This window comes from Cydia amplana, chromosome 21 (assembly GCF_948474715.1).
Source record: "Cydia amplana chromosome 21, ilCydAmpl1.1, whole genome shotgun sequence".
NCBI classification, from domain to species: Eukaryota; Metazoa; Arthropoda; class Insecta; order Lepidoptera; family Tortricidae; genus Cydia; species Cydia amplana.
Window position 1 is genome coordinate 11,714,740 of NC_086089.1, and position 19,882 is coordinate 11,734,621.

The window sequence follows — 19,882 nt, forward strand, 5'->3', positions numbered from 1 at the left end:
TATTGGCTATATTAATATCAGTGTTAAACTGTATCAAAATCCACTTAAAAATGTCATAAGTACTCTTAACATTCAATGTAACTATTCCTTTCTGATCTAAAACTCGGCAAATCTAAAAGGTTGTAAGTACTCCTAGTTTCCATACACAGAAGCTTTTTGCTTTTAAGAATACTCAGGACCATCCGTCTTAGACGAAGCCGAGCTGAGCTGACGTCTAGGTTTTATTTTTATTTTTTTTATTACAGTGAAGTAAGATTTAGTGGAAACTAGCTGTACCTATGATGCCTGTGCTGGCTATATGAATTTTCAAAGTGTTTAATTTATGAGAAAACTTTTGAGTCTTGTTTTAGCTGCTTTATAATTGGATATACAGGGTGTTTCCTTTAACAGGAGCAATAAATTAAACTGTGGGCTGTACTCCTCAAACTGACCAACATTTGTTCAGCAACTTTTGAAAATAACTCATGTTTTGATTTATATTACACTTTAAAGTTTATTCTAAGACGCAATGTATTGTTTAGACGACAACGGTTTCACTCACTTGAATTTTTAGTCGCTATTGGTGACATATTTCATGTTTGCAATGTATTGTTTGTTATGTTTAAACATCAAACACACTGATGTCAGCGAACATTGAAGGCAATATTTATTTTGTGTGAAAAAGAGGAAGTCAAAAGGATTCATAATTTTTAAATTTGCTGAACAAATGCTGGTCAGTCTGAAGAGTACAGCCTTTAGTTTAATTTATTGCTCCTGTTATAGGAAGCACCCTGTATAAGTTTATAAAATGCTAAAGGCTGTCTGGAAGAGATCGCTTTTTAGCCATAAGACCGCCTGTTGTTTAACCTCTTCTCTTCTGTATTATTTGTATTGTTTTCTGTAATGAGGTATGCAGTAAAGAATATTTGTATTGTTTATAGCTTTTGCCCACGCACGCCTAGGATAAAGGTAGGGTAGGTTACAGGCAGCCTAGCCAAGGTGGCATGTTGTCTACGGGGCCAGGCGGCCTAGCCAAGGTGACAATCGCTATCGCTTCGCCATCGAATCGCTTTGTGTCTCTCTATCACTCTTCCGTATTAGTATGACAGTGACAGTTGCGTTTCACGGATTAGCAAAGTAATATTTTTGTACATATTAATTAAAACTTAAACTGCAGAGTAAACCTACTGTATTTTTGTCTATGTATATGACATTTATAATAAGTAACTGGCGAGCGATATGTCAAACTTTGCCGACCCCGGCTTATCAATAACTTGGACGACGGAGTTTGTGCAAAATAATTTTTAAGAAAAAAAAACCGACTTCTATGCGGCCCGGTGAAAGATTATTGTAGATGGTGCGCTATGTAGAAAAGGAGGTAAAACCACCCACTTTTCTAGTAGCATTTCGTTTCTGTAAGGGTCGCAGTTCTAACCTAACCTAACCCACTTTTGTTTGGTTCTGTGAGGATAGCAGTTCAAACCTAACCTAACCCACTTAACGGCGCATGCGGTGCGGTGTACGGGGGTTTGAGCGGGAGGGGTTTGGCCTCATCATACTTTATACCTACATTTTATGGTAGGTAATCATAGTAGTTTGTTTAGTTTAGGTATCATAGTGGTTTTCCGGGTCAAGGTCCGGGTCTGTGTCCGAGTCCGGGTCCGGGTCCGAACCGGATCCGGGTACGAGGCCGGATCTGGATCCGAGTCCGGGTCCCAGTCCAAGTCAAAGTCGAAATTCGAAATCACCAAACATGTACTATGCGTCGTTGAAGAGTTCTGTTCTGATCATCATCAGTAGTTCCAGTTCATCAAATGCGACAGTTTTTAATGTTAATGCTTTATTTTATGATGAAAATACAGAAAATTATATACGTGTGCCTTTAAGATTTGAGGAGTTCCCTCGATTTCTCATGGATCCCATGTTCAGAACTTGAGATTGACATAAATATGGCTTAAAAACCTAACTTGCTTAACAAACATAACGAAAAGGAAAAATCGCCAAACGCGAGCTATGCGTCGTTAAAGAGTTTCGTTCTGGTCATCATCAGCAGTTACACTTCCTCAAATGTTACTTTTTAAATGTATATGCTTGATTTGTTGATTAAAACACAACAATCACTATATGTATGCCTTTAAGATTTGAGGAGTTCCCTCGATTCCCTATGGATCTCATCATCAGAACTCGAGCTTGACAGAAATGTGGCTTAAAAACTAAACTTGCTTAACAAACATAACGAAGAGGACAAATCGCCAAACGTGAACTATGGGTCGTTGAAGAGTTCTGTTCTGATCATCATCAGCAGTTCCACTTCATCAAATGCGACAGTTTTTAATAAAAATGCTTGATTTTCTGATGAAAATATAAAAATCTCTATACGCACGCCTTTAAGATTTGAGGAGTTCCCTCGATTCCTCATGGATCCCATCATCAGAACTCGAGCTTGACAAAAATGTGGCTTAAAAACTTAACTTGCTTAACAAACATAACGAAGAGGACAAATCGCCAAACGTGAACTATGCGTCGTTGAAGAGTTCCGTTCTGATCATCATCAGCAGTTCCACTTCATCAAATGTCACGTTTCTGAATGTATATGCTTGATTTGTTGATAAAAACACAAAAATCACTATATGTATGCCTTTAAGATTTGAGGAGTTCCCTCGATTCCTCATGGATCCCATCATTAGAACTGGGTTTTGACAAAAACGGGACCAATCTGTATGCATATACATACAATCAAAAAAAGAATTTTCAAAATCGGTCCAGTAATGACGGAGATATGGAGTAACAAACATAAAAAAAAATAAAAAAAATAAAAAAAATAAAAATAAAAAAAAACATACAACCGAATTGATAACCTCCTCCTTTTAGATTTGGAAGTCGGTTAAAAAGAAGTTATTGACACTCGGCTATGATAGATATTATGTTTAGCTTTGAGAATTAAATGTTTTATATTCATATCCATACTAATCCATGCTATAATATTATAAATGCGAAAGTGTGCCTGTCTGCTGTCTGTCTGTCGCCTCTTCACGCTTAAACCGCTGAACCGATTTAGTTGAAATTTGGTATAGAGATAGTTTGAGTCCCGGGGATCCATAGGGTAGTTTTTATTCCAAAAGTCATCCTTTAAGGGGGTGAAAAGGGGGGTGGAAGTTTGTACGGGAAATCGATAAAAAGCAGATTGGGTAAAAATAAGCTGCCCAAATTACTAACTCCACGCGGACGATGTCGCGGGCAAAATCTAGTATGTATATATAGGGATCAGGAGCAGGGTGTCTAGCCAAGGTGACAATCGCTTGCGCTACGACAACGAAACGCTATGTGTCTCGCTATCACTCTTCAATATTGCGACAGTGACAGTTGCGTTTCGTTCGCTACGGAGCGTAAACTTTTGTCATCTTGGCTAGGCCCCAGCGCTAACATTCTGCGCGCTCCGGCCTCGTCTTTTGGCAAAGCGGCGCACGCGCCGCGCGCCGGTCAAGGCGCGTGGCTGACTCACAACTCTCTTATACAAGACACAACTAACTGTATCTGTACCGTAAAATGGGGTGAGTAGGGTTCGCGAGGAGAGTTGGGTTATGAATGGGGAGAGAAGAGTTGAAAGAGGGGTGAGATGGGATTTTAAGGCTACTGCTATAAAAATAATGTATTCCAATTTAAAATGGAGCTAATAGTAATACTCATAATTAAAAAAAAATCGATCCAACAATCTTCCAAAATCACCTTTGTATGAAATTCCATCTCACCCCAAATACGAGGGACTACGGGGTGAGGTGGGATTTCCTGTTAATCGTCAAAGTTATGAAATGGAACTACCCAAAATAAAATAAATACTAAAGTACAAACACCCGGAACACATTAGATACACCATTCAGTTTGCACATGTAAAAATAAAATGTTATCGAGGTTTGAATGTCAGTTTTGTCCCTACTCATCCCATTTTACGGTATATCAAATTAAATTGGGGCCCATTTCTCGAACGGTATTATACTATAGATTTGAGATTTAAGGAAAACCGCCTCAATACCTTAGATGCCAAACGTCAACAACGTAAAGAGAGTCCGAAGGACTTACGCGTATACCTACAACGCGCCTGGCCAACTCTATTGTAACGCCTGCAAAATAGTCTTTAAGACCAAGTTCGGCCTGGCCAGCCACATCCGGGCCGATAATAGGCGTAATCCATAATTGCTGAGGTCGCTGTCTACTATACTATACTACAGATGTAGTGCATAATTATTTTCTATCGTATTTCACGGAGACGTACGAACGTCTCTTGCTATTTCAGTCAGCCTCGTTACAAAAACTACCGAGGTTGAGTTGACTAAAGAAGCTTGACACTGTCAAGATACGTCAAATATTAGATATTGAAACGATATGGATTGGATATGTCAGTGTCAAAAAAGTGTCGAAAGTGACGTTTTTGTTTGAAGAAACGTCACTTTTGACACTGATATATCCGAGCGTTTCAATATCCAATATTGGACGTATCTTATTGTTCGAAAAAGGCTGTGATTCCATGTGGATTAGATCTTAAAACGCTCGTCCCGACACATATTAAATTAGTACTAGGTATAATTATACAGAAGATTCACTCTCTAACAAAACGCGTCTATTACAGATATGACCGCTAGGTGGCGCAAGCGCGAGCAGGCGTCCGTTCCGTAGCGGTGCGCGGCAACTACTATGGCTAGACACCAAAATTGGTGTGGGCCGCATGTACTTGTAGCGACGCGACGAAATCGCGGAGTGAGCCACGCCTGGTCCCGATTTAATTGCAATATGTTTTTTGATTTCAATGGCTTTCCGTATTTTTCTATTGTAGAAATGGCGATCCGTGGAAAGGATTTAACAAGGGGGCAATAAATGTAATAATAAGTATTAAGAAATTATCTCAACCTAGAAAATCAGCTCAACGTCTAATTTTGCTTATTGAAGTGAAAATTTAATAGGTACCTAAGTTGAAATTATTCGACTGTACATTTTGTACGACCGTCAACGAATTCGATGAAGGGAATCTCTTAAATTCATTTATTTTCTTTTATTTTGTTTACCGAACAATTTAATGTTCAGTCAGTTAACGGGTCTGTCTGTGCCTTCGATGCCTAAATGCCAGAAAAATTTCAATATGGCGGACGAATGTTTGAAATGTCACCGTATTTAAGAATGATTTCGCTTAAAATTTAGATTTTTCTTCGCAAGTAACTCCGGGGGTAATAATATTGCAAACTCGGGACTTTAATTCACTCCAGGTTACGGCTTTCGTGAATATATAAATATTTCACTTACCGCATACGTTACACAAATTACTATTAATTTCGTTAGACCCGTTAATTAAATTAATTACCTATTATAAAACGCGAGAGTTTAAAGTGTTATCTTATAAGTTATAACCCTTTATGTAAAAATAACCTCAAACGTTAAATCGTCAAAATTATTTATAGTAACTACTTCAACCATTATTTATCTCTTTTTTTCTCGAGTTTCGACTTTCAACCGCACCTCACCTCACACCATGCTTTAGGTATACCTAGCTGTAGCCGTGACCCTTATTCCCTCGGCAATAGACGTCACTGAAAAATATCATCAAGTGCCTAACTGAAGACTCCTTAAAACCCCTTTTAATAATAATAACCTCAAACGTTAAATCGTCAAAATTATTTACAATACTTCAACTATTATTTTTCTCGAGTTTCGACTCTTAACCATACCTCACCTCACACCAAGCTTTAGGTACCTAGCTGTAGCCGTGACCCTTATTCCCTCGGCAATAGACCTCACTGAAAAATATCATCAAGTGCCTAACTGAGGACTCCATAACACCCAAATCGAATATGGATGAGTCAAACTCGAAAAAAATGAATTCGACGTTCATTGAATGCTGAGAAATGCCACTGAAAGAACGTGCTTCGAATACTCTTGGCGTATTATTAACGTGTTCGCATTTCGGATATACAGCTCCTAAAGGTCTAAAGTCACTATAAAATTGTAGGGTTTCAACACTTTTGTCAAGTGATTAGATCATTTCACAATCCCAAATGGAAATACATATTATAACTCGTCATCTTGTTTTTTGCCCGGCATTTTGCCACGGGTCATATGAGCCTGGGTTCCCCTTGACAACAAATCCCAAGAATTGGCATTTTTACGAAAGCAACTGCCATCTGACATCTGACCTTTCAACCCAGAGGGAAAACTATTAGGCCTTATTGGGATTAGTCCGGTTTCCTCACGATGTTTTTCTTCACCGAAAAGCGACTGGATATCAAATGATATATTGTACATAAGTTCCGAAGAACTTATTGGTACGAGCCGGATTTTGAACCTGCGACCTCCGGATTGCAAGTCGCACGCTCTTACCGCCAGACCACTTTTTAACATAATTATTGTAATTATATTCGGTAAATGTTTAGGTTTGGTTAGATTTTACGAATTGTTAAAGTTTGAAAATGTTATGATATTTCATTGACTCGCAGGGCACTCGATGTCAATATTAACTTTATAATAATATAACAGACTTTAATATCGGAACAACGCGCAACGCTCATTTAATCAGATCAATACGAAAAAAAAAGAAAGCTTAATTAAAAATGGTGTAAAATATGTTTCATAATTCGTGTATTTAATGTTCATTATGTTCTTTTTAGGGTTCCGTACCCAAAGGGTAAAAACGGGACCCTATTACTAAGACTCCGCTGTCCGTCCGTCCGTCCGTCCGTCCGTCCGTCTGTCACCAGGCTGTATCTCACGAACCGTGATAGCTAGATAGTTGAAATTTTCACAGATGATGTATTTCTGTTGCCGCTATAACAACAAATACTAAAAACAGAATAAAATAAAGATTTAAGTGGGGCTCCGTTACAACAAACGTGGTTTTTGACCGAAGTTAAGAGGCCTTATTCCTTAGAGCGTTCACCGATTTCACGAAATAACACTCGATAGATGGCGTTGGCGCTCGGTACGCGAGCGCCGGCAAAGTTAAGCGCGTTTCAACGCAGGCGAGAATAATATTGATACTTTTCAATTTAATTGCAAAGTAACATTATTTTTAGCGTTATATTGGCACTCTTTATTTTATTTTATAAGCATGGTAGTAGTCAATAGAGTGTATGTGTTGGGATAATATATAACCAGAGGCGAGTAAATAATAACAATATTTACCTCTGGCATGGAATTATTGTGACAATCACTCTTCTTATGAATAAGGTGTATTCGGGTATTTCCGAATGAACGAATAGTGGCGGATAATTCCGAAAGCTGACTCTTACTACAACGGAATATGAGTGATTTTACAATGATTTTCGGAATTACCCGAATAAACCTTACTACTAATATTCGTCATTGTAGTAGTGTTGTATTTTCAAACTTCTTTAGCGGCGCTGTGCACTTTTTTAAGTTGGGGAAAAAATGTTAAACTCGCGACAGATCACGTGACCGTAAGACGGACACGTGACCTGATCAAAAAACTGTTACAATGTTATTGAGTTTTTCTTTATTGATTTAAATGCCATCTAGTGAGTTTCCCTCTAACCGGTATTAATATAACTCGAGTACCAACAGTGATGTGCTTAGGGGTTTCAAGTAATGCGACGAAATAACGCTAGATGGCATTAACATCAATTATACATAGTGCTGCAGACATTTTGCACTAGTCATTGAGTTTTCACTTCTGCCGGCACTCCCGGAGTGCAACCCGTTGTTTTTTTTTTATTTTACAAACCATGACAAACCATGAGTTTTGTTTACATTTTTGCTGCCCACAAATTGTCGTCTTTTTGTACTATTTCTGTTTTTAGGGGAAAGTCGGGGCCCGTCCATACTGCAAATAAACATGTTTCTTTATTTGTGATATGCAACTGGCCCTATCTGTTAAAACCAGTCATTGTTTTTATTTAAAACCATGATACCGTTGACTACATTCCACATTTTTTTTTTGTTTGATGGCCTCGTCGGGGTCAATACCGAAATCCGATTATTTATATTATGCCATCTTCGCTCCACTCCATTAAGATACCCTGGACAGAGGGCCTACCGCGAACCACGTTCGACGTGTTACCTCCCTGTCACACTTACGTACGAATTTACAAGTACGACAGAGAGGCAACACGTCGAACGTGGTTCGCGGTAGGCGCTCAGGCCTATGGAACTCTCCGCGCGAGCACGGATTTATACCTACGAATCTCTTCCCGTTCACGGTAGAAAATCAAGCTAGTTGGTCGCCGGCGCTCGAATATGCCAAAATGTATGCGAAATAAATGTCTTCTTCACGAACAAATAACACATGTTGTAGTGTGGAATTGTGGATGGATGCAGAAACAAAAAAAAACTAATAAAAAAATCCGTGTTTGCTCTACCGATTGATAGGAAAAGTAACTATTAGACGTTCTCAATATAAGTACTTATACCAATTTTTTTTACGATAGTCGCAAGCTACGTAGTACGCCGTTTTATAAACCGCGTAGTGTTTACGCGGTTTATAAAACGGCGTAAACACTACGGTTACTGTAGGGAGATATGACCTTTTAAAATATTTCGCAGTCACTCATCATAATAAATAATAAAATAAGGAAAAACCCTAACTTAAGACAAAAGATAAATAAAGAGAATAATAAAATAAATTTATAAGTAATTAATAATGATAAAAGGAATATTATAATTATTAATTACTTATTGCAACTTATCTTGCTCATAGTTATTTTACAATTAATAAAACTTATATTTGTACCTTAGGTAAGTAGGTAGGTATCTTTCATACAATCTATAGTTTAGGTAAGTAGGTAGGTACTTATTTGTAAAATAATTTCTAAGCGTCGGCAACCCTAGCGTTGTGCCGGTGCGCGCGGTGCGGGGAGCGGTGCGTTGAAGGTCATTCCATTGTATTTTTGTGTAGGTATTAAAACGGTAGGCATTTAAGTTTTCTTTGAGAGATAAGTATCTGTTCGTAAGAACTATAATATAGCCCTGTGCCCTGGACCTCATCTAGATCGATGGTACTCGTCAGGGCAAAGCTATTGAGCCCAAACACGATATAGTTATGATGAGTAGATAAGGAGTTCTGGTGACCAACTCCTGACTCCATTATGAGAACCTGGACCTCATCTAGATAGATGGTGCTCGTCAAGGCAAATCGAATGCGCCCAAACACGATGGAGTTATGATAAGTAGATTAGGAGTTCTGGTGACCAACTCCTGACTTCATCATGAGACCCTGGACCTCATCTAGATAGATGGTGCTCGTCAGGACAAATCTAATAATCCTAAATACGATGGAGTTATGATGAGTAGATTAGGAGTTCTGGTGACCGACTCCTGACTCCATCATGAGACCCTGGACCTCCTCAAGATATATAGTGCTCGTCAGGGCAAATCTAATGAGCCCAAACACGATGGAGTGATAATATGTAGATTAGGAGTTCTGGTGACCAACTCCTGACTCCATCATGAGAACCTGGACCTCATCTAGAACGAAGGTGCTCGTCGAGGCAAATCTATTGAGCCCAAACACGATGGAGTTATGATGAGTAGATTAGGAGTTCGGTGACCAACTCCTGACTCCATCATGAGAACCTGGACATTATCCAGGTCGTCCGGGTATAATAATAATGCAAAACCTAACCAGTATTCAAGTAACACTGAAAACCTATCACCTAGCGAGAGTCTGTTGTTGAAATTAAATATGGTGTAAAAAATGTACTTATTTGTATCAAGATTTTCTAGTCGCTGTATACAGCACTTCTCGGAACTCTCTGGCTGTTTACGAACGCACCATAGTCACCGAACGCCTGACGATCGAGCACAGGTCCGTCCCCTAAGCCGCCTCGGCGGAGAATGAGCGCGCGGCGTCGGTGCAGCGTGATTTATACGTGTTTTAAAATAATATAAATTTTCGGCAAGGTAGGTCCTATAGTTATGATTATTTTTTTATGGGTTAACGTATAGTTATAGTTTGCTATAATATTATTTTTAGGGCAAAATAATAGTACAATTTGCGATAAAAAAATATAATGTAACCCTGTTTTCACCCAAAAAATGAAGAAAGTTCGGAAGGTTAAATATCCATTTTTTTTAATGAATCTTTGATTTTCAATAGTCTTAGCCGCTCGTAAAAGATATGGTGAATTGAATTGTAATCATTTCTGTGTCAAATGATTCTTGTTTACTGCAAAATTGAGAACCGAAACGACAGTTCTCACTGCAAATTTTGAAAAAGCCTCCCAAGAAAACTCATTTATTTTAGGTTTAAAAAGAGAAAATGTCAACTTGAACGGTCTTACTTGATAGTTTAAGAAATGATTATTTAAGTACGTTATCAGTTTTTGAATGAATACTAATAGTTACGTCGTAATCTTGAATGAAAAAGGTAACAGATTGCAAAAAACGCTCGCTTGTAGGACTAAGGACTCTTAAGCAACGTCGGGCGGGGTCAGTACTTGGATGGGTGACCGTTTTTTTGCTTGTTTTGCTCTATTTTTTGTTGATGGTGCGGAACCCTCCGTGCGCGAGTCCGACTTGCACTTGGCCGTTTTTTTTGTAGCTAATTATATTCGTTTTTAGGGTTCCGTAGCCAAATGGCAAAAAACGGAACCCTTATAGATTCGTCATGTCTGTCTGTCTGTCCGTCTGTCTGTCCGTCCGTATGTCACAGCCACTTTTCTCCGAAACTATAAGAACTATACTGTTAAAACTTGGTAAGTAGATGTATTCTGTAAACCGCATTAAGATTTTCACACAAAAATAGAAAAAAAAAACAATAAATTTTTGGGGTTCCCCATACTTCGAACTGAAACTCAAATTTTTTTTTCATCAAACCCATACGTGTGGGGTATCTATGGATAGGTCTTCAAAAATGATATTGAGGTTTCTAATATCATTTTTTTCTAAACTGAATAGTTTGCGCGAGAGACACTTCCAAAGTGGTAAAATGTGTGTCCCCCCCCCCGGAACTTCTAAAATAACAGAATGATAAAACTAAAAAAAATATATGATGTACATTACCATGTAAACTTCCACCGAAAATTGGTTTGAACGAGATCTAGTAAGTAGTTTTTTTTTATACGTCATAAATTGCCTAAATACGGAACCCTTCATGGGCGAGTCCGACTCGCACTTGGCCGCTTTTTATTATATTATTATAAAACATGTTCAATGAGGAGTAAATAAATAAGCTTTATTTTTTGTTTATAATTAGTTTCTTAATGAGTGCGGTTTCGTTATATTAACATAATAAAATTAGCTTTTTAATGGTATACAAAAGGTCCGTCTATTTAGTCTTGTAATTAATTAAAATACGTTTTCTATTTTTAAATAAAATTCATCATCCGATTGCTTACCAAAAATTAAACATAAATATACTGCGTACTTGAGCGCTATATATTTTACATTACTGCCTAATATTAAGTCTTGTTACAAAGTAGTAAGATCTAGTATTGTTCAAATGTGTATGCACTGAAAAGTGCAGCGTTGCCAACACCCGAGGTCATTGCGCCGGCAAATGTCATTGGCTGACTCAAAAGGTCACTGTCCGTAGAAAGGTCTTCTTTTTAGGATTCCGTACCCAAAGGGTAAAAACGGGACCCTATTACTAAGACTCCAATGTCCTTCTGTCCGTCACCAGGCTGTATCTCATGAACCGGGATAGTTAATATTTCTGTTGCCGCTATAACAACAAATCTAATACCTTTAAACGAGCAATTCTTGTATATTTATTTATTTATATAGGTATATTTTTATGTAGGTATATATATTTCGGGGATCTCGGGAACTGCTCTAACGATTTCGATGAAATTTGCTATATGGGGGTTTTCGGGGGTAAAAAATCGATCTAGCTAGGTTTTATCTCTGGGAAAACGCGAATTTTTAATTTTTTATGTTTTCCGAGCTAAGCTCGGTCTCCCAGATATTAAGAATTAAATAGCGTATATGTCAGTTTTGACACTGTCTGTGTAAACTCATGGTACGGGTACTAGTGTAAATTTCATTTAATGTTAGCGTGACGTGACGTACCTACGCGTTTGCGTTAAGTGTCATTTTGTATGGGATATTGAGTTTCCAAAACGTGCCGCTTGGCGCGCTGTTCAAGATCTTATACAAAAATAGACATAACGCAAACGCGAACGCTCATCACGCTATCGAATGAAATTTACACTAGGGGTTTAGAAAATCTCCAGATTAAGTTAAAAAGAAAGCAAACTTATTTGTAATCATCACAGGCACTTACAAAAAATCTCCCCAATTTTACAAGCACTCGGAAGTCAAACCATGGATTCAACAGTTCCCAAGGGCCATATGATGGTGTTTCTCGCCGTCTAGCGTCTCCCTCGCACTTCTACATGTCAAAACGTGACGGATGTTTTATGGTGATAAATGACACGAATTATGTGACTATTATTATCGTGCTAAGACTTTTTCTTAGGAATGATTCATTCCGCCTTGCATTAAATAAGGGTCGGATGGTTTTTCAAATATATTAACTAGCGACTCGTCTCGGCTTCGCACGGGTTAACAATAGTTATTTTTGATACAAGTGCGAAAAAGAGGTAATTCGAAACGAGTGGCGATAAATTAAAACACGACCGAAGGGAGTGTTTTAAATCGACACGAGTTGCGAATTACCTATTCGCACGTGTATCGAACAACGTTTTACAGTACATATGGCACTTTAAAGTTTCGACATACGCACGAAAAGTGCTATTTTACGCACTAGTGCGTAAAAGTAGCCCCATATGTACTGTAAATATATTAACCTTGCTCTTGAATCACTCTATCTATTAAAAAAAACCGCATCTAAATTCGTTGCGTAGTTTTAAAGATCTAAGCATAGGTACATAGGGACAGACAGCGGGAAGCGACTTTTTTTATACTATGTAGTGAAGGTTAAGCATATATATATCTATAAACTACTAAATTGCTATTTTATTCAAAAAGGGTATCAAATGAAAGTCAATGTAAAACCATAAATCGCAGTAACTTTCAGATTCATTTCCGAAAACAGATCATTAATACATTTCGTTACACAAACTGACATATTATTATAGACTTTTCACGATAAACCAGTATTCTGATTTTAAAATCCATTGTTAAAATCGGTTAAATTTGATATTGATATTATTCCTAGTGCGGGAAATAGCATATTCCGTGCGTGTGTCGAAAGTTTAAAGTGTCATATGTACTGTAAAACGTTATACGATACACGTGCGAATAGGTAATTCGCAACTCGTATCGATTTAAAACGGGAGTGTTTTAATTTATCGCCACTTGTTTCGAATTTCCTCTTTTCCGCACTTGTATCGTAAATAACTAATTATTTATCAGTTTTTATTTAGATTAACGTTTTTGCATGTTCCAAAACAGAAATCTTTAACCTTGCATTTCTAATTTCAGGTACTGTTCAACTCCTGACTCGATTCATTTCTTCAGACGCCGAGACACAAATAATAAGAAGTATTAATAAAACTTTTCATACAAATATTAAACTTATTGTCAGGAGAATAAGACTAGATTTTCTATGAAGGAAACTTTAGTGCTACTCCTACTAGGTACAAAGCCAACTTAGTCTCAATAGCTGAGAGTTCTTTACGTAGAAAGAAATTAGATGAATTTTCTCATTTCTTTCGTAATATATATAATGCAAAATAATTAAGTTTTTCACTTTCTATCCACGATTTTTTAAAGCTTAGTCTTGGCTATAACCGCGAAATTCGAAGTTCGCAAATTGCAGACATTCTTCTCCGTCACTCTAATTATGCCTTTATTGAAGTAAAAGAGAAAGATCCCTCAATTTGCGAATTTCGTTTTTCGCGGTAGCCCCTCTGACGTTTGACTAGAGACGTGCGTTAGAATGCCTTTTCTTTTGTGCATATATATAAAAATACATATATATTTATTTATTGAACCGGAGACATTTGTGAATGACCTGGATTTGAAGAAAACTGAGGATCTCGACAAGACTGAGAATTTAAAAAGGATTTTTTTATTTATTTATACATACATATACATATGTATTAATAATAATAATAGTTAATACCAACTATGTACCTCGTAAGACCCAGGGCAATTTTGGCGCTTTTGAATTTGAAACTTTCTTTTATTTCTATATGAGTTCAAAACTCGAATTTAATTTGTACTTGTACAAATACACGGGGACTTACGAGGTTAATTTGCTCCAAATTGGTAGAAAGATTTCACACTAAACTATGTATATTACTCCCACATTTTTTCCCGCCATTGACATAGTTATTCCCTTTCACCTCCAAAGGGCAGGGATAATGATTTTCTTCACAATTTTCCATTTTCTTTCACAAGCTTCCATTGAAAGTCTTTTTCAATTTGCTGCCACATTGTTTTCGTAATTGCGTGTTGAAGAAAAACTGAAATAATATTTATTATCAATTGGGTGTGAACGTGAGACTTTTCGATATGAATAGGGAGTATTACTGCAATGTTTTGCCGTCAGAGTGCAGCACTAGCGCCTTTCGTAAACCATAGAGTAACTTATACATACTGTATCTTAGGGAATATAACGCGAAACTCTGCGTAGGGGTCGCCAGTCCCACAATAAGTCACAATCGAAGGGTCTGCCGCAAACTAGAGAGTCGAAATTTTGTTATCTAACCTCTCTATCACTCTTGCATATTTGAGCGAGAAAGAGGCAGTTAGTCGAGTTTCGTTTTCGTGTTTCCCGGTAGGCCCTTTGTAAACAAACCGCCTTGATGTATAAATATCATATTTGATTGTCTGTGAAAACTTGTCAAATAACAGTTTAAGGCACAGTATGTATTAAGTTACTCTACAGTTTACTAAAGGCGCTAGTGATGCACCCTGGCGGCAAAACACTGCAGTATTACTCCCTATTCGCCGTAAATATGTAATTTTGCTCCCTTGTGACTTGTGACACAATCTACTATTTCTAATACATCTCCTAGTTCAAGTTTGTAGAATATTTTCGTACCTTAAGGCAAAACTTTTCTTCGACCCTAAGGTCCAGACGCTTATCGCTTCGGGTCTGATTGCTTATCAACTTGTAAAAGTATTGGCTAACTCGAAAACGGCCACCTTTCTGCCGAATTAGGGACCTTCCAGATCAACTTTAACGATGTCATTCACAAACTTACAGGATTTGGAAAAACTTCCACGCTTATGAGCAGCTGATTTAAGGGAGAGAGCATCGCTTTTTAGGGTTCCGTAACCAAAGGGTAAAAACGGGACCCTATTACTAAGACTCCACTGTCCGTCTGTCTGTCTGTCACCAGGCTGTATCTCATAAACCGTCATAGCTATTTAGAGATGTATTTTTGTTGCCGCTATAACAACAAATACCTCCTTGGTAAGGTTCAGTAATAACCAACCTTTCCGTAAGCCGAACATATTTAAGCTTCACAAAACCATAGAGAAAAAAATACATAGATTGCTCACTCCATACATCAGTTTTGGTACCAAAAAGACTATTATTTTCACTGTCGACATCTAGCATCGAGTAGCGGAATTATCAGTACCTACTGCTACATCTATTGTTAAGTACTGATAATTTCGCCACTCGATGCTAGATGTCGACACTGAAAATAATAGTCATTTGGTACCAAAACTGATGTATGGAGTGAGCACTCTTGTCTTACTATATTTCTGTATGACAAAACTAATAATACCCTCTTACACATCAAAACATCATATTATTATATTTATTTTCCTTCTCGATTTGCTTGTTCTTTTGGGGAAAACGTTTTGTCATTCGATATGGGTTCATTAATGTAAAAACAAGCGTAGGATGTCGGCTGACATATTTTCATGCTGGGTAAACATTACGGGGATCTGTTACCGAAATACCGTGGAATATAGGCAGACATCGGAATTCGGAATAAGTGGAATAAGGTATTTGACACATGTTGAATTGTATAACTAAATGTAGTTAAATATATAGAAAATGATAAAATTATCACAATACTTTGGAAATTTAAAAAAAAATATGGGAATAATAAAAAATACAAGACCTTAAGTTAAAAAAAAAAAACTTTTTACTTCCAAATAGGAAAAAATTATGATACCATTCGATTCCTTACATTTTATTTAAAAAAAAAATATTGTATAGCAACCATACAAATAAACGCAATATTTCACAGAAAAAATCGCAATTTCCTTGTTTTCCATACATTGAAAGGTTAACTTCTAAGGTTACATGGTGACGTCACGACGTTCTATGAAGCGTTTCGTCAGTAAAGTGCGGGTGCCAGACTTTGACCATCATTTCACATTTGTGACTTTTGTATTGCTGTAAGACAATGGGTCCCATACAGACATTTGATCCTCAAAACAAACCTGATCGACTGATACCATTAATAAAAAAATGTCAAATACCCTATTTTGGTTTGGAAGCATAAGCTTAAGGCCTTGTAAGTTTTACTTACGTAAGTAGGGACAGAGCTATTTGCTAGAATGAGATATTCATCTCTCATTCTGTAGTATAGCTGTGTCCTTACTTACGTAAGCAAAGTTTTACAAGTGTATCTAAGGCCTAAGACTAAATTTAAAACTGGAAATATACTCCCTTGGGTGAGACATGAACTCATGGCCTCTGCATCGATACTCCAGCGCACTGCCAACTGAGCTACCAAAACCTCATCCATAGCCAGCAAGCAGCATAGTTTAAGAAGTGTAACGCTCTTACGATAGATGTCGCTTTGGCACCACTCGCATTTGTCCGGTTTTTTGGTTAATCTTTTAAGATCTTTCTAAAGCTTTATAAAATAGGATTCTATATTTTTATATAATACCACTAATGATTACTATGAACAATTAATGGATATTTTATAATGAGGTGATATTAAGTTTCTATCATTTTTTTGTAATAAAACTTACTATTATTTTTATAAGAGATCATATCAAAAACAACACGTTGTGGTCAATCAATATTGTATAACGTAATTATATAGATGAATACATACTTATATATACCTGCATGGAAAACACCCATGACTCAGGAACAAATAAGTGTTTATCACACAAATAAATGCCCTTACCGGGATTCGAATCCAGGACCATCAGTTTCATAGCCAGGGTCACTACCCATTAGGGCAGACCGGTCGTCTAGTTAATATTGTGGGCGTTTTTTTGTTGTCCCAAACACTTTTTTTTTTCAAATTTGGTTTTTTTTATGTTATTTCTACTCAGAATCACGAGCTCTTTCTATCCTAATAGGAGAAAAAAAGTGTCCTAAGGTTTTTATTTCCATTCCGTCACCATTTTTCATAGACTTTGTATGGTGGTCGCGTAATGGAAAGATCGAAAAATGTATGGAAATTTTGGGACACTTTTTTTCTCCTATTAGGATAGAAAGAGCTCGTGATTCTGAGTAGAAATAACATAAAAAATCCCAAATTTGAAAAAAAAGTGTTTGGGACACCAATAAAAAAACGCCCTTGTATTACGTAAATAAACACAACTAATATTATTTCCTCGATTATTTTCCCCTGATCCCCCGTCATGGGGTATCGATGAGACAACTGAGGAAAGCGTCGGATCGCGTCCGTCATGGATCTTATTATTTCCGCCATTTTGTATATGACCCGGGACGGTATTAACGAAATACGACTTATGTACGAAATATCATTTGATATTTACCAGTCGCTTTTCGGTGAAGGAAAACATCGTGAGGAAACCGGACTAATCCCAATACGGGCCTAGTTTACCCTCTGGGTTGGAAGGTCAGATGGCAGTCGCTTTCGTAAAAACTAGTGCCCACGCCAATTACTGGAATTAGTTGCCAAGCGGACCCCAGGCCCCCATGAGCCGTGGCAAAATGCCGGGACAACGCGAGGAAGATGATGACCCGGTACGGTATTTGAGATGGTTTGATATGTTTCGGACTATATGTAGATCGTTTTTTTAGCATTAGAAAAGAAAAAAGGTAAATAATCGCACCATATCGTTTATTGAAAAATGCTTTAAAAAAGCGGCCAAGTGCGAGTCGGACTCGCCCATGAAGGGTTCCGTATTTAGGCGATTTATGACGTATAAAAAAAACTACTTACTAGATCTCGTTCAAACCAATTTTCGGTGGAAGTTTGCATGGTAATGTACATCATATATTTTTTTAGTTTTATCATTCTCTTATTTTAGAAGTTACAGGGGGGGGGGGGGGGGACACACATTTTACCACTTTGGAAGTGTCTCTCGCGCAAACTATTCAGTTTAGAAAAAAATGCTGATATTAGAAACCTCAATATCATTTTTGAAGACCTATCCATAGACCCCACACGTATGGGTTTGATGAAAAAAAAAATTTTGAGTTTCAGTATGGGGAACCCCAAAAATTTATTGTTTTTTTTCTATTTTTGTGTGAAAATCTTAATGCGGTTCACAGAATACATCTACTTACCAAGTTTCAACAGTATAGTTCTTATAGTTTCGGAGAAAAGTGGCTGTGACATACGGACGGACAGACAGACGGACAGACGGACAGACGGACAGACAGACAGACAGACAGACATGACGAATCTATAAGGGTTCCGTTTTTTGCCATTTGGCTACGGAACCCTAAAAATCAGTAACTATTACTTATGAAACCAAAATATTGTAAATGATCAGTAAGTACATGATATGATTTATATTTGTTTGCCGAGATTCAAGTGTTATTCAATAAAAAAAAAAATTAAGTACCTATATTTCTTTGATTTTCAATCGCAGGAAAATAGGAAACATTTTCTTTTGATTGCTGAAACTAAAAGCAATCGCTGCTTTGTCGATGAATTTATCAATTTTGTTCGTTGTTCGAGAAAAACTCTAACAAAATTTATTGACATTGCAAAATCAATAAATATTTTTTCTACTCCCGTACTTTTATTTGTCATTTAAAAGGTCGTGCACACACCTTTAAACCCCTATCTTATAGTTGTCAAGACAAGTCTTTAGTCTATTCCCCAAAAAAGTATTTGTGCATATGTCGGCGGCCGATCGTAAGATCAGGCAGATCGTAATGTTCCTGTGTAATGTTTTGACGATAGTGACATTAAACCAATATATAGGTAGGATAGGTTCGTTAGGTTGCTTTAGATGCCCGAAGGGCAAACTGCCCAGAAATAGGAGCCCTGCGTAGCGGGGCTCCGTCGACTCAGGGTACGGGTCAAAGATTTTCACGTTTCTCGATATGCCTAGGAATTTCACGATATGCCTGATCTATCGGCCGCCGACACATACACGCAGTATCTTTTTGGCACTTTTACGATACTTCGTGTAATCACCACTTAAAAAATATTGTATGAAATACATTGTTGCCAACCTAATTTTAATTTTCATCTCTGACAGATGACTGAACCATAGACATGTTTTTTTATTTCATTCATTATTTTTCCGCCATACACTCCATTCTTTGCTACTTTTTGAATGAAAAATATTTGTTAAATTTACAATTTGATTTCAAAGTGCTTGGTCGTAGAAAAAGTATTGTATGCAACGTTGTTTAACTGAGTCAAAAAATACTCGTGGCGTCTTTATTAAAATTTTTCGGCTTCGCCTCAAATTGTTACTCGCGCCACTCGCCTTTTTTGACCTCTCTTAAACAACGGTGGCATAAAATTCTATAAAATAATATATCCATTAATTCAAAGTATTGTCGAATCTCATCCTCTTTATTATGTACCTATTAGTTGTTTTTGAGGAGGGCTCCTAATGGTCTCGGGATATGATAACCTTTTCTTCGGTATTATTTATTGCTGTGGTTTTTAGGGTTCCGTACTCAAAGGGTAATAACGGAACCCTATTACTAAGACTCCACTGTCCGTCTGTCACCAGGCTGTACCTCATGGACCGAGATAGCTAGACAGTTGAAATTTCCACAGATGATATATTTATGTTGCCGCTATAACAACAAAATACTAAGAACAGAATAAAATAAATATTTAATAGGGGCTCC